This window comes from Montipora capricornis, chromosome 9 (assembly GCF_036669925.1).
Source record: "Montipora capricornis isolate CH-2021 chromosome 9, ASM3666992v2, whole genome shotgun sequence".
Taxonomy (NCBI): domain Eukaryota; kingdom Metazoa; phylum Cnidaria; class Anthozoa; order Scleractinia; family Acroporidae; genus Montipora; species Montipora capricornis.
The window spans coordinates 7,195,883-7,205,784 of NC_090891.1; the positions used below are offsets into that span (position 1 = coordinate 7,195,883).

The window sequence follows — 9,902 nt, forward strand, 5'->3', positions numbered from 1 at the left end:
AGGTTCTGGTTGACTGACTTCGGTGAAAGTTTAGCTGCATATGAGGTGTGCATGTCATTAGAAGACAAACAAGCCTTGAAGATTATGAATGAGACGGTTACAAAAACAGATGGTCATTATCAGGTCGGGTTGCCTTGGAGAAATCGACCGCCTTCGATCCCGAACAACCGTGGTTTTCTGACTCGAGGCTATGTTCGCTGAAGAGACGACTTCTAAAGGATGAAGAACTTCATAGGAAGTACAACACTACTATGGACGAATATTTATCTAAGGGTCACGCAGTAAAGATTCCTCCACGAGAGCTGTCTGTTGAAGGAAAGATCGTCTGGTACCTTCCTCATCATCTAGTTGTCCACGTCAGGAAACCGGACAAGGTTCGTGTAGTTTTTGATAGTGCCGCCAGATACATGGGTACCTCACTGAATGACCAGTTGATGGAAGGACCTGACCTGAACAATGACCTGATCGGTATTTTGATGCGATTCCGAGAGGAGAAATTCACCGTAATCGCTGACATAGAGTCCATGTTTCATCAGGCCAGAGTTGATCCCCGTGACCGTGACGCTTTGCGTTTCCTCTGGTGGCCGAATGGAGAACTGCACAGCACCCCAACAGAGTATAAGATGACGGTCCACGTCTTCGGAGCTACATCGTCCCCAAGTTGTGCCTGATTTTGTCTGTTGAGAACAGCAGAAGACAATAAGGATACCTTTCCCAGCGAGATTGTGAATACAATAAAAAGGAATTTCTACGTGGATGACTGTTTTAAGTCTGTCAGAACGCGTCACGATGCACGGCTACTTGTGAAAATCTTGACTGGGCTGTTATCACGGGGTGGATTCAGCTTAACGAAATGGATGAGCAATGACAGAGAAGTCTTGGCAAGCATCCCTCCGAGTCGACGAGCGAAATCCGTTATTAAGTTGGACCTTGACGAGATGCCCACGGAGCATGCTCTAGGAGTACAGTGGAACGTTCAGACCGTTGAGTTCAGTTTTAATGTCATTGCCAAGGAAAGACCACCAACCCGACGAGGTATATTGTCAGTCGCAAGCTCGGTTTATGACCCCCTTGACTTCTTGGCGCCCTTCACATTGTCAGCGAAGTTGATTCTGCAGGAGTTATGCAGGACGAAGATTGGTTGGGATGAAAAGGTAGAAGGTCAAGCTCTGAGCGACTGGAAAGATTGGCTAGCTGCTTTACCTAAATTGTCGGAGGTTGCAGTAAGAAGATGGTACAAACCTGATTTATTTGGAGAGGTCAGTCACGCTCAGGTCCACCATTTCTCCAATGCATCCCACCGGAGCAGCTTCCTATTTACGCATGGTTGATGCGGATGGTAACATTCATTATTCATTTGCCATCGGAAAGTCTCGTCTAGCGCCCTTAAAGGCGATCACAATCCCTTGCTTGGAGCTGTCGGCAGCAGTGGTATCTGTGAAGCTAAATAATATGATCTGGATAGAGCTCGATCTGCCCATCAAAGAGAGCATCTTTTGGAGTGATTCCACTTCTGTCATTCAGTTGATCCAAAATCAGACTAAGAGATTTCAAACCTTCGTTGCAAACCACCTGTCGATTATTATTATTATTGTCGACGGTTCGTCTCCTGATCAGTGGAGATTTGTTGACTCGAGATCCAATCCTGCTGATGATGCCTCGAGGTCTAACTGCAGAACCGTTAATCCGTAATAAGCGTTGGTTGCATGGTCGTGAGTTTTTGTGGAAATCAGATGAATGTTGGCCCTCCCTTGTCACAGTACCGAACATACCAGATGATCACCCAGAGGTAAAGCATGAATTACAGACGTACGCGATTTCACACAAGAGCATCATGAATTCATTTATAGAGCGCTATTCTTCCTGGAATTGGCTCAAGAGGGGAGTTGCGTGGTTTGTTGAAGTACAAGCTTTTCCTACTCAGCAAAGTGCGACATCATGATGATGAAAATAACTTAGGGCCAAATACGGGAGAGCTCTCGGTAGATGACCTAAAAAGGGCTGAAAAGGAAATTGTTATGTGTGTCCGGAGAGAAGCCTTTTGAAAGAGCATTTTTCTCAAGTGTTGAAGTCAAAGAGTCCCCTTCGCAGGTCGTGCCCGATACTGATCGATGGAATCTTATGCGTGGGAGGTCGATTGCAAAACGCACCTATTCCAACTGAGGTCAAGCATCCAGTTCTCCTTCCCAAAAAATACCATGTAACGGATTTCATTGTTAGGAAGTACCACGAAGAGTTAGGCCATGCTGTTGGAGAACACATGTTATCTTCCATAAGACAAAAATTTTGGATAGTCAAGGGTCGTGTGGCGGTGCGCCGTGTGTTAAGAGAATGCCTTTACCGCCGTAAGAGAGACTCACCAACAGGGAAACAAAAGATGGCGGACTTGCCTCCGGAGCGCCTGACCCCAGACCGATTGCGACCGCCCTTTACGTTCCTAGGCATTGACTACTTTGGCCCGCTCCTAGTGAGACTTAAGCGCAACAGTATAAAACGCTACGGATGCTTGTTTACTTATCTGGCCTCACGAGCTGTCCATATTGAGATTTCGCACTCTTTAGACACGGATTCGTTCATTGACGCCCTTCGAAGGTTTATTGCCAGGATAGGAAGTCCCGAAATCATCAGAAGCGATAATGGTACCAATTTCTATGGTGGCGAGCGAGAACTGCGAAGTGCACTGTCAGAATGGAATCAGCGAAGATAAATGCTTTTACAAGTCAGCGCGAGATCAAATGGATCTTCAACCCACCGACAGCCAGTCACATGGGAGGTGTTTGGGAAAGAATCGTTCATTCGGTCTAGAGAATCCTCAAAGCCCTTTTACGAGAGGTGACTTATCAACGATGAGTCACTTCTGACCCTAATAGCTGAGAATCGGTCATAAATTCTCGCCCGGTAACGCCAAACTCAGACGACCCAATAGATGCTGAGCCTCTCACTCCAAGTCATTTGTTATTACTGAGGTCAAACCAATCAATTCCCCTAGGAGTTTTCTCCGAACAAGATCAGTACTGTCAGCGACGTTGGTGGCAAATTCAGTATCTAGCTAACATTTTCTGGAAACGTTGGCTCCGAGAATATCTGATCACGTTGCAGCAACGCCACAAGTGGAACTAAAAAGTATGTTAGCCGGAACCTTAAGATGGGCGACTTGGTTTTGCTCACAGAGGAGAACAGACATCGGGGTCAATGGCCTTTAGGTCGGGTTACCAGAGTCCACAAGGCTAAAGATGGTCACGTGCGTTCAGTGGAGATTAAGACGAAAACCGGTTCCCTATTCAGGCCCATTAGAAAGCTGTGTTTCTTGGAGAACTTTCCCATATCCGCATAAATTTTGAGTGAAATAAACTGTTTCTATCAAGTAGTTTATTTAGGGCCGGAATGTTGCGGACAGTTAATTTCTCTTTCTTGTATGCGAATTATTATTATTATTATTATTATTATTATTATTGTTATTATTATTATTATTATTATTATTACTTGGTCATATTCCTTTTTACTCAAGTTACACTACCTCGTTAGTGAGCACAATCAGTTAAGTGTTTTAGGAATTTTCTTGTTATCCTCCAAGGGGCCAATTAGTAGGAGTATATTAGGACCGAAAATTTTTGTTAAATCGCTTTTTCCTTCTGTTTAACCGAGTGAATGTTATATAGTCACACGAGCACTCCTTTTTCCTGTCTTGTTGCACACATTCGCGAACCTCGCATTGCTTCCGGTTTCTTGTTAACAGAGGCGTGTGTTCCAAGTAAAGCAAAGTTGTTTCTTTTCCTTGTTGAGTGAATTCTGTCCTTCATAGAGTGGATCGGGCCAATTTTTTTTTTACCGTTTACACAGCCAAGAATTTGGTTTGGCTCATCATAGCGCTCTATTTACACTGCCGACATTTCGGCACAGCGCTCTTGGCCTGCGAAAAGGGTTAAGGACTCGGTTTTTTTTAACCAAACCCATTTCATAAAAACATGGAACGGATAGTTTTCATGGCAACGATATATGGCCCGTACATACTTTTTGATTGGTGCGCACACAGTTTTTTCGTTAGTGTAAATGGACCTTGAAGGTGGAATTCCCTCCTCAGGTGGTGAATTTTCCTGAAGAACATACATGCGGCGAAATAATCACATTGCTAGATACGCCAAAGGACACCTATCAATAATAATAGATTTTTTTCATTTTTATATTTATCACAATGAAGTAATTTTTCTTTGCGGGGGCAAAATATTAGAAAGGCTAAAAGGAGAGCTTCAAAAGCACTTTTTCGCACCTAAAAAGAATGACTTCCTTGTCTGAATCGTGATACAAAAGAATGACATCTTTTTCTGGATGATGATGTAGAGATATGTTTTTTGACCCCGTACTGGCCTATGGGCTCATTTACTAAAACAGCGCTCGGAGGCAAATGACTATTTTGACGTAATGCATTTTCATTTCAAATAAACAGCCTTAATTAATCGATCAGTGAGCGGAAATCGGAGAAATTTCCATTGATGAAACATTTTTCTAATTTTGGAACTAGTTGGCATGGCGCACCGTTTAGGACAAAAAATACTCGTTAAAAAAGGAAATACAACTTATCAAGCAACATTAGTCAACATGCGCGAAGGGTGGACTATCACTCCGTGAAGTCGGAAGTTTTGACTACTTCCTAAGGGGAAACTAAGAGTTCATTTTCAAAAGATATGTACGACTCATTGTTAAAATATGCAACTCGTTGACTTCTCGGGATTTCTATGATAGTCAGCAGACCGGAAAAAAATATGGTTTTAGAATTATTGTTCCAACTGGTCTAAGTCGTCTGCATATTTTTGCAATGAGTCATAGCCTGGTCATATCTTTCCCTTGGAAAAGGATATGTTAAGAATCCTTTTTTATCAGGCATTTTCGACCTCAATGGTGCTCCATAACGGCTATGCCAAACCAAACCTTCTGGCAAGTTATATTCAGCAAATATTTATTCTTTCGGACTAATGTCTCAAAATCTTTATGAAATCTTGAAAAGAGGACTTCGGTTCTTTTTACTTTGACGAAGAAAAAAAAAAGAAGGCTGACGAGCCAACGCAAAGTTTAATCAATAATGAAACGTAAAATGGAACTTGATTTGTCTTTATGAAGCGTTTGAATTTTTTATTTTTCTCAAATCTCCACTAATTCCCTTCGCTAATTTAAAAGCCAAGTTCAAACCCTTAATGCGATTTTGACTGTTTATCAAATTAGTGTAAGAATTTGCATACTTTAGTAAGTTCAAATATTTTCCGTTGTATACGACGGAGAATAGGATTAGAAGAATGAAGACAGCTTATAATTAAGGTGTAGGTAAACCGAATTCCATAACTAGAAGGACCCTTCATATTTAGCATCCCTCAAAGTTACTTTCATTGAAGTAATGTTCAAAATTAATGCTCAGGAAAAGAAACTTAGAAGAGTACTTCGCCATCCAAGCAAGTGAGTCTGAATTTGAGAAATTTACAGCCAGAACCTTTCTTGTTTGGGTCTTCCCTCTTAAGTCAAAAATATGCCAGGGTCGGTTAATGCACACAATGACAATAAACCTTGCAGTTTCCAATTTAAATCATTTAAAAACTGCTTAAATGTTGTAATGTCGATTGTGATTCGATCAAATACGCGGATTCAAAACTTGTCCTGTTTCCCAGAAGAGGCGAGATACCACAGGACCCCGGAAGGATTTTCCTTCTTGACGCATTAGTGTACCCGGCGGATGAAATCAGGTTTTAGTCAAAGGTTTCTTTGTGAGACCATTCTCATAACTAGCGGTCTATTTATCATTTTCTTGCACTTATGATAATAGCAAGTTTAAGAAACGACGGCAGCTCCCCAAAATATTCATATCATTGGTTAAAAGAGGAAAAATAATTGTGCTGCACTTTTGGCACGCATTTTAGAAAACATTTTTGCGGTATATATTCTGCTCAACTACGACGTGTTATCACCAAATTTGAGGTTTTAAAGACAAACACGAGCATGTGACAAATGTGAACCGTTCATTCTCTACTTTACTCTGAAACCACTCGTACTCAATGAACTAGTTTATGACGCTTTGCTTACTTTGTGAACGCGTCGAGAGATAGGAAAAAGAGAAAGAGGTAAACCATAGTGTATACTTAATTTTTATTTTCAGGTGACGATTTGGTCACAATAGGGCCGTTTATACGAGAGAAAATAAGCCATGGCTTACTCTGGCCGCGGCTTACAGAAGACGCGAACACCCCTTATAAATGGTACAAAATCTACGTTCACGGCTTTCTCAAGCCGCGGCTTATCCTGGCTTGGGAGTTTATACTCGTATAAATGTTTCCTTTCGCGTATTTTGTACGCCGCGGCCAGAGTAAGCCGAGGCTTATTTTCTCTCGTATAAACGGCCCTAATGGAACAAGATTGGGGTTTATAGATCCTTTTATATTTTCCCATCGTAGCGAGGCTAGAAAGACTTATCAGCACTAGAACAAAAGAGTATTTTATTGGCCGATCAATCTGACTGAAAAGATATATTCACCAACCTTTCACCTCTTATCTGCATCTCGATGTGGCTATTAAAGATCACGCCTTCCTGTCTACTTATACAATTAGTATTGGGCCCACATTACAAAAAAAAAACCTCAACAGCTGTTATCTTGTGCACTAAAAGCCCTTGCCCAATCTCATTAATTCACTTTCCTTATATACCTATTTTAACCTTTAAAAAGGAGCGCGTATCACAGCATTGGTTTTGGGCATTTTATCAGATACTTCACCATATCCCTGATAAATCCCATCCTACTGCACACTGTCAGCGCTATTATTAACCTTATTTTAAAATGTTATTCTATTATTGCCAAAGCTTCTCTGAGCGATTAAATTTATTAAGGATGTTTTTGGGGCTTTGTAAAGACTTTACGACAAAGGGCACGTCTAAACGAACTTTCTCCATTGTTGTGTATTTTCCGGTTCATTAGTTATTGCAAGCGTCGGTGAAGTTCTCAAAGTTTATAAGCCAGCGTTTGTAGTATTTTTCCGACAAACATAACTGAACTTAAAGAGTGTTTTGGTTTATAGACGAGAGAGGAAAACGCGGCAAACGGATTGAAGAACACAATATGAGACGGACATCAATTTTTACCGTTCATCTCGTTACACTTTTTTTCCTAGCCTATCTCATGATCGAAGACAGTCATCAAACACCAGTACTGACGATTTTGACAAATCAGCACAGAAACAAACTAAAAACACCCGCAGCCCACAAAGGAAAACCGCTTGAAAGTGGTCAGAGGCCTATCGAACAAAGCCAAGGCAAACTCATTCCTGGGCGTTACGCACCAATAAAACCGCAAAGATTTCCAGAGGGTCCTGCGAATGACAGGAGATCAAGGGAATTTTCTTTCTATTAGAACACGGTAGGTCGGTAGGCCGAGTTTTATCATCAAAGATGGACGTAAAGGTCGACTGATGCTTGATTTCAGTTTTATTGGTTAAAAATTGAGTGGTTTTGAAAGGGCTTCCCAAAACCTTTACAACTAAACATTATACAGTAACTACAATCAATGCCACCAACAGAAAAGCCATGGGGCTTTTTACAACTCTCTTAGTTCATAGGAACCCATTGCAAACCTCCTCCCATTTCTACTTTCAGTTGATCAATGCTAAGAGGCTTAATTCTTGTCTTGTCTTTGTTTTTGTGAAGAAGCAGATTGAAGGTTCATATATTGCTTTTCAGGCCAAGAGGGCTCAGGCCCAAGGGTTTTTCAGCCCCAGAGAAGACAAAGACATCTATTTGAATAGCAGTTGCTCCGTTAGATGGTGCCCGATTATGTATGCATGGCTTTTGCAACAATTGCCAAGAAAAACCGGTCAGCATTAACAGCATGTTAATGTGGATGAACATAATTTTAAGCAGTAGCTTCTCGTCACCATTTATTTTGCAGTTTTTCATTTTTTCCCCCTGTTTAGTAAACGTTTATGACCCGTGATAAAAGAGATTCAGATATTTGATCAAGAAATTCTCCTTGGCACAAAAGTTAACTCGTCGAGTGAATCATTCACACATTCACGCCGCAACAACAGAAACATGTTCTTTCATCCTCCCGAAAGAGTCAGTGAATTTCAGAGATGATTGATGATGATTTCATTTTGGAGACGCGTATTAATTTAATTGTGATGTGATGGATCGAAAGGATGTTATTGGCAGGTGCAACGATGCAGTTGAGCCTACATTCGATAGAACGTTATGTATTATTCTAATGTATTTAACTGACTTATGAATTTGAGTGCTTTGTAGTCTTAATTCTACCTATAAAAATTGATCTGGTCTTAATCTAGTTTATTTTTGTACACTCAAGCCCTGTTTCGACTTAATGGCATCCAAGTTTTTACAACAAAACAACTTTTTTAGTATTTGCAATATCGCTTCCTTTTTAGACAAACCGTACATATTCAGTTATCTTTGAATGCCTAGTCTAGCCTACATTTGTGGTAAATTGCGGAAGTTGTTTGCTGCGCACAGAAATAAACATGATTCTATCTTCTCTTCAAAAAACAATAGTTTATCCAGGCAGATCAAGAAATTCGACTACGAAATTTAATTGATAGAAATAGCTTTCTTCCTTTCAATTGTCATTGTCACAATCATTTAATTTATCGCGTAAAGCTGCGATCTATTATTTCCAAATAATAAGAATGCTATATTTCTTTAAAAAAAGACCGCTCTTTGTTAATTCAAGTACGTTTTCTCGTCTTCGTGTTCTTTCATTTACATTCAGATATCGATTTAAACTAAGTTAATCCGTGGAAGACTAAAGTAAATGCATCAAAGATAACATAATTTTTTGGCCGGGGAACTCTTCGAGGTGTTGTTGTGCAAACCGAATTCTCTTGAAAGACAAAACGAGTGATTCACTGTGAAGTTCACGTTTTTTCCAAAGTGATTTTTCCAAAGGGAAATATTTCCAAGAAACTTTACTAGATATAGCTTGGGAATCACTCTGTCCTTGGTTCGATTCCCGTTCGTTCCATTCCTGATTTTTCTTAGCTTAATTGTGATGGTCTTTTGCTTTACGTGAATTTCTCTTATCTTCCATCAACATTGTTTTGAATTCGTATTTTAGGTCGAACAAATTAACATTACGTAAAAAGCCCCTCTAGGTTCTTTTAAAAAGCCTGAGGGGTTAAATTTGTCTCGGAAATGGTCCCTATACTCAGTTTTGCTCTACGAACAGCGCGTTTTAACGGAAGCGATCTATCTTACAGATATTATTTAAATAGTCATTCTTAAATTGTGTTACCAAAATGAACTAATAGAAAATAAGCGTCTTGAAATAAGATCAACGAGAAAACTAAACGAAGGATTTGCAGTTGTCATTTTTAATAATTAAGCCATTGTAACGTTAACACTGATAAAACCTTGAAATTTCAGTAACATAACACAAACCAAACAGTGGTCTCCAACAGCTTTTTTTTACTATTCCAGGTAGTATTCCTATCGAGTACATCAGACACCTGCCTTCCCTTCGCAAACCTAACAACACAGCAGATCCCAAGACAAAAAGAAAACCAGTAAAGAGTACAAGACATTGGCAAGCAAAACGAATTAACATTTCATATAAAGCAAATAAATAAAATAAGTTAAGAAAGAAGAGCTTCATGCTAACGATTATTTGAGCTGTTTTAAATAAATTAAAATTTATTTTCATGCTCATTTGTTATCTTTCACTGTTTTGGAACAGCCCTGGCCTTGCGAGACGAAAGCACTTTCTCAGATCGTAATTCCCAAGATTTGTTGAAGATTAATTTAATCTTCAACAAAACTCGGGAATATTCCATTCCGTTGGAATTCTACACAAAGGCAAAACGTTCTTCGAACTTCATTGAAAGACATTAAAAGAAAAGCAAGAAATAATAGAAACTACTGA

General features: G+C 40.0%; 1 long non-coding RNA gene across 1 annotated transcript; it reads left to right on the forward strand.

Moving 5' to 3' along the window:
• The first annotated feature begins 6,999 nt into the window (after positions 1-6,999).
• Positions 7,000-9,688, forward strand: LOC138015552 (uncharacterized). The gene is made up of 2 exons (XR_011125580.1): positions 7,000-7,391; positions 9,461-9,688. It is a non-coding gene; the product is annotated as an uncharacterized lncRNA (long non-coding RNA).
• The last annotated feature ends 214 nt before the right edge of the window (positions 9,689-9,902 follow it).